Source organism: Coregonus lavaretus, assembly GCF_964263955.1.
Source record: "Coregonus lavaretus genome assembly, chromosome: 28".
NCBI lineage: Eukaryota > Metazoa > Chordata > Actinopteri > Salmoniformes > Salmonidae > Coregonus > Coregonus lavaretus.
The window spans coordinates 15,858,789-15,865,749 of NC_140015.1; positions in this window are offsets into that span (position 1 = coordinate 15,858,789).

The following is a 6,961-nucleotide window of genomic DNA, read 5'->3' on the forward strand; positions in this document are numbered from 1 at the left end:
TAGTGGTTAAAGTATTGTATTGCAAGCAGTGGCGGCTCATCCATTAGGGCATTAGGGGCAATGCCCCACTTGAGATTGGTCAAAAAAAGTTTCAAATATATTTTTCTATAAAATATATACAGTGGGGAGAACAAGTATTTGATACACTGCCGATTTTGCAGGTTTTCCTACTTACAAAGCATGTAGAGGTCTGTAATTTATTTTATCATAGGTACACTTCAACTGTGAGAGACGGAATCTAAAACAAAAATCCAGAAAATCACATTGTATGATTTTTAAGTAATTAATTTGCATTTTATTGCATGACATAAGTATTTGATCACCTACCAACCAGTAAGAATTCCGGCTCTCACAGACCTATTAGTTTTTCTTTAAGAAGCCCTCCTGTTCTCCACTCATTACCTGTATTAACTGCACCTGTTTGAACTCGTTACCTGTATAAAAGACACCTGTCCACACACTCAATCAAACAGACTCCAACCTCTCCACAATGGCCAAGACCAGAGAGCTGTGTAAGGACATCAGGGATAATATTGTAGACCTGCACAAGGCTGGGATGGGCTACAGGACAATAGGCAAGCAGCTTGGTGAGAAGGCAACAACTGTTGGCGCAATTATTAGAAAATGGAAGAAGTTCAAGATGACGGTCAATCACCCTCGGTCTGGGGCTCCATGCAAGATCTCACCTCGTGGGGCATCAATGATCATGAGGAAGGTGAGGGATCAGCCCAGAACTACATGGCAGGACCTGGTCAATGACCTGAAGAGAGCTGGGACCACAGTCTCAAAGAAAACCATTAGTAACACACTACGCCGTCATGGATTAAAATCCTGCAGCGCACGCAAGGTCCCCCTGCTCAAGCCAGCGCATGTCCAGGCCCGTCTGAAGTTTGCCAATGACCATCTGGATGATCCAGAGGAGGAATGGGAGAAGGTCATATGGTCTGATTAGACCAAAAAGCTCTATTTTTTCTCAACTCCACTCGCCGTGTTTGGAGGAAGAAGAAGGATGAGTATAACCCCAAGAACACCATCCCAACCATGAAGCATGGAGGTGGAAACATCATTCTTTGGGATGCTTTTCTGCAAAGGGGACAGGACGACTGCATCGTATTGAGGGGAGGATGGATGGGGCCATGTATCGCGAGATCTTGGCCAACAACCTCCTTCCCTCAGTAAGAGCATTGAAGATGGGTCGTGGCTGGGTCTTCCAGCATGACAACGATCCAAAACACACAGCCAGGGCAACTAAGGAGTGGCTCCGTAAGAAGCATCTCAAGGTCCTGGAGTGGCCTAGCCAGTCTCCAGACCTGAACCCAATAGAAAATCTTTGGAGGGAGCTGAAAGTCCGTATTGCCCAGCGACAGCCCCGAAACCTGAAGGATCTGGAGAAGGTCTGTATGGAGGAGTGGGCCAAAATCCCTGCTGCAGTGTGTGCAAACCTGGTCAAGACCTACAGGAAACGTATGATCTCTGTAATTGCAAACAGGTTTCTGTACCAAATATTACGTTTTGCTTTTCTGATGTATCAAATACTTATGTTATGCAATAAAATGCAAATTAATTACTTAAAAATCATACAATGTGATTTTCTCGATTTTTGTTTTAGATTCCGTCTCTCACAGTTGAAGTGTATCTATGATAAAAATTACAGACCTCTACATGCTTTGTAAGTAGGAAAACCTGCAAAATCGGCAGTGTATCAAATACTTGTTCTCCCCACTGTATATTATATAATTCAAGGACTATGTTTAAAATGTCCATAAAAGTGTGGTTAATTTGTGTACATTTTACTGTTTCAAAAATATATTTTTCAAAAAAAGCTGCTCAGTTACCTACTGCTCCGCCATCAGACATTTACATTTACATTTACGTCATTTAGCAGACGCTCTTATCCAGAGCGACTTACAAATTGGACAGCAGCTTCGGGCGTTTGGCCTGCCGCCACGTGCTTGGACTACATTGCCAACTACAGTATACAGTGCTTGCTATTGGGGAGGACTGCAGCAATGAGATTGCAGGATTTCATTACATGGTTTTCACAGCACTAAGTAAATGGACCGTCTTGGGTCGTTGAAATTAATGCCCAGGTTCTGGGTCTGTTCTATCAGATACTGAACAGATGGTGCTAAAGATCAAATTGCAATGACTTGTAAATAAATATTTATGACAGTCATTGGGAGCCTGAGATTTGAACTGGACATCCACTTCCATCAACAGTCGAAGGACAGAGGGATACACTATCTAGAACCTTCTTGTGGATCTGGAAGGACAAAAAAAAACATGGCTCTGTGGCTGTGCCCAATTCACAACACTGTTTTTGGTTTCCCCTGCCATTAGATGCTAGTTAGTGGACACTACAGTTGTTGCCAAAAATATTGACACCCTTGCACTTTTTTCAAGTAACTCACAATTTTCCAAGTATTTGGTCTCCAAAATGCTTTATTTCACTGTTAATATTACAGAACCTTTGTTTTTGATTCAGAACGTAACATATCAATTTAAATCAGAAATGGCATTGACAAAATTATTGACACCCTAGAATTAATATTTGGTAGCACAGCCTTTGGTCAAAATAACTGCAATCAAGCGCTTCCTATAGCCATCGACGAGTGTCCTGCACCTCTGTACTGGCAGTTTGGCCCACTCCTCTTGTGCAAACTTCTCCAGTTCTCCCATATTTGAAGGGTGCCTTCTCCCAACTGCTGTTTTCAGATCTCTCCACACGTTTTCAATGGGATTTAGATTTGGACTCATTAGTCCAGTGTTTTGTCTTCAACCATTCCTGGGTGCTTTTTGAAGTGTGTTTGTGGTCATTGTCCTGCCAAAAGACCCATGACCTTCGACGGAGACCCAGCTTTCTGACACTGGGTCCGACATTGCGCTCCAAAATGCCTTGGTATTCTCCAGATTTCATGATGCCATGCACACGTTCAAGGCACCCAGTGCCAGTGCCAGAGGTAGCAAAGCACCCCCAAAACATCACTGAACCTCCTCCATGTTTGACTGTAGGGAAGGTGTTATTTTCTTTGAAGGCTTCATTTTGCTTTCTGTAAACATAGAGATGTTGTGCTTTACCAAAAAGCTATAATTTGGTCTCATCTGTCCACAGGACATTCTCCCAGAAGGATTTTGGCATGTTCAGGTGTGTTTTGGCAAATTGCAGTCAGGCTTTCTTATGTCTCTCTCTCAGCAGTGGGGTCCTCCTGGGTCTCCTACCATGTAACTCCCTTTCATTGAGTTGGCGACAGATGCTGCGAGTTGAAACTGTCGTACCTTGTGTCTAAAGGTCAGCTTGAATCTGTGTGGCAGTTGATCGAGGTGCTTTCTCCACCAATCGAACAATCCTTCTCTGCAATCTTCCATCAAGTTTTCTCTTGCGGCCACGTCCAGTGAGGTTGGCTGTAGTGGCATGGGCCTTAAAATTCTTGATAACATTATGTACGGTGGGAACAGGAACATCAAGGTCTCTGGTGATGGACTTGTAGCCTTGAGATTGTCCATGCTTGGCTGCAATCTTGTGTTTGACCTCCTCAGATAATTCTCTGATTTTCTCTCTTTTCTCCATGCTCATTGTGGTACACACAGTGACACAAAACAGGAGAATGAGTCCTTTTCTCTATTCAAACTGGTTGAATTTGTGATTTTTATATTGCAGGCACCTTCAACTCACCACAAGTGAGAGTTGAATTCCAAAGTAAAGGAGAATCACCTGCTTGAAATCTAATTATTTCTAACTACTTCTAGAAGGTGCCAATAATATTGTCCGGGACGTTTTAGGATTTCTTTGTGGAATAAGTTAACATTTAGTATATTATTTAGATTTTTTTGTGGGGTTCAACTGCTAAACCAAAGACATACATATGTGGATACCAAAATATTTTTTTATTTCAACAGTTTTCTGGAAGAAATGGTGCATTATTAGAAAAAGGTATAAGGGTAACAATATTTTTGGTCATGACTGCTACTGGCAAGCTAGCTGTCTACCAATAGCTAGCTCACATCGGCATGCCAATTTCAAGTCTAACAAACGTTACTGGTGAGCTCATCATGCTTGTGACATTATGCTAGCTAGCTATCCCCAGTTAGCTTGTTAATTGGTTTTCACTTGTCGCATCTGTGCTTGTCACATCGACGGGGCTGTAGTGGAGTGGGTTGAGAGCTTCAAGTTCCTCGGTGTCCACGTCACTAAGTACATATTATGATACAAACACACCAACACTGTCGTAAAGAGGGTACGACAATGCCTCTTCCCCATCAGGAGGCTGAAAAGATTTGTCATGGGCCCTCAGATCCTCAAAAGGTTCTACAGCTGCAGCATTGAGAGCATCTCGACTGGCTGCATCAACGCTTGGTATGGCAACTGCTTTGTATCCGACCATAAGGCGCTACAGAGTGTAGTGCGTACGGCCCGGTACATCACTGGGGCCGAGATCCCTGCCATACAGGACCCCTATACAAGGTGGTGTCAGAAGAAGGCCCTAAAAATTGTCAAAGATTCCAGCCACCCAAGTCATAAACTGTTCTCTCTGCTACAGCATGGCAAGCAGTACCAGAGCACCAAGTCTGGGACCAAAAGGCTTCTGAAACAGCTTCTACCCCCAAGCCATAAGACTGCTGAACAGTTAGTTAATAAAATGGCTACACTGGCTATTTGCAGTGACCCCCTTTTTTTGTACTGACTCTTCTGCACTGGCTCTATGCACACTCACTGGACTCTACCCACACACTCACACATACTACACTGACACTCCAACACACACATACACACACACACACTACATACGCTCACACACACAAAACACACACACATGTATATTGACGCCACACGCACACTCACACATAGACACACTTTTACACTGTTTCACACATTTCACATACGCTGCTGCTACTCTGTTTATTATCTATCCGGATTGCCTAAACACTTTTACCCCTACCTACAAGTACATATTACCTCAACTAACTCAAATCCCTGCACATTGACTCTGTACCGGTACTCCTTGTATATAGCCTCGTTGTTGTTATTTAATTGTGTTTGTGTAATTTTTCTTACTTTTTAACTCTACATTGTTGGGAAAGGGCTCGTAAGTAAGCACTTCACGGTAAAGTCAACACCTGTTGTATTCTGCGCATATGACATAACATTTGATTTGATTTGATGTGTTGTCCCTTTGCTTGTGTGTGTCACCGATGCACTGTTGAGCTGGCTAGCTGCTCTCTGCTTGTTCTAAATATAGAACACATTGGCAGCATGGGCAGTAGTGGTGATTTCGTTTACATGCAAAAGTGAAATATACTATACAGTGGGGAAAAAAAGTATTTAGTCAGCCACCAATTGTGCAAGTTCTCCCACTTAAAAAGATGAGAGAGGCCTGTAATTTTCATCATAGGTACACGTCAACTATGACAGACAAAATGAGAAAAAACATTCCAGAAAATCACATTGTAGGATTTTTAATGAATTTATTTGCAAATTATGGTGGAAAATAAGTATTTGGTCAATAACAAAAGTTTCTCAATACTTTGTTATATACCCTTTGTTGGCAATGACACAGGTCAAACGTTTTCTGTAAGTCTTCACAAGGTTTTCACACACTGTTGCTGGTATTTTGGCCCATTCCTCCATGCAGATCTCCTCTAGAGCAGTGATGTTTTGGGGCTGTCGCTGGGCAACACAGACTTTCAACTCCCTCCAAAGATTTTCTATGGGGTTGAGATCTGGAGACTGGCTAGGCCACTCCAGGACCTTGAAATGCTTCTTACGAAGCTTGAAATGCTTCTTACGAAGCCACTCCTTCGTTGCCCGGGCAGTGTGTTTGGGATCATTGTCATGCTGAAAGACCCAGCCACGTTTCATCTTCAATGCCCTTGCTGATGGAAGGAGGTTTTCACTCAAAATCTCACGATACATGGCCCCATTCATTCTTTCCTTTACACGGATCAGTCGTCCTGGTCCCTTTGCAGAAAAACAGCCCCAAAGCATGATGTTTCCACCCCCATGCTTCACAGTAGGTATGGTGTTCTTTGGATGCAACTCAGCATTCTTTGTCCTCCAAACACGACGAGTTGAGTTTTTACCAAAAAGTTCTATTTTGGTTTCATCTGACCATATTACATTCTCCCAATCCTCTTCTGGATCATCCAAATGCACTCTAGCAAACTTCAGACGGGCCTGGACATGTACTGGCTTAAGCAGGGGGACACGTCTGGCACTGCAAGATTTGAGTCCCTGGTGGCGTAGTGTGTTACTGATGGTAGGCTTTGTTACTTTGGTCCCAGCTCTCTGCAGGTCATTCACTAGGTCCCCCCGTGTGGTTCTGGGATTTTTGCTCACCGTTCTTGTGATCATTTTGACCCCACGGGGTGAGATCTTGCGTGGAGCCCCAGATCGAGGGAGATTATCAGTGGTCTTGTATGTCTTCCATTTCCTAATAATTGCTCCCACAGTTGATTTCTTCAAACCAAGCTGCTTACCTATTGCAGATTCAGTCTTCCCAACCTTGTGCAGGTCTACAATTTTGTTTCTGATGTCATTTGACAGCTCTTTGGTCTTGGCCCAAGTGGAGTTTGGAGTGTGACTGTTTGAGGTTGTGGACAGGTGTCTTTTATACTGATAACAAGTTCAAACAGGTGCCATTAATACAGGTAACGAGTGGAGGACAGAGGAGCCTCTTAAATAAGAAGTTACAGGTCTGTGAGAGCCAGAAATCTTGCTTGTTTGTAGGTGACCAAATACTTATTTTCCACTATAATTTGCAAATAAATTCATAAAAAATCCTACTATGTGATTTTCTGTATTTTTTTTTCTCAATTTGTCTGTCATAGTTGACGTGTACCTATGATGAAAATTACAGGCCTCTCTCATCTTTTTAAGTGGGAGAACTTGCACAATTGGTGGCTGACTAAATACTTTTTTCCCCCACTGTATATACAAAAGTATGTGGACACCCCTCAAATTAGT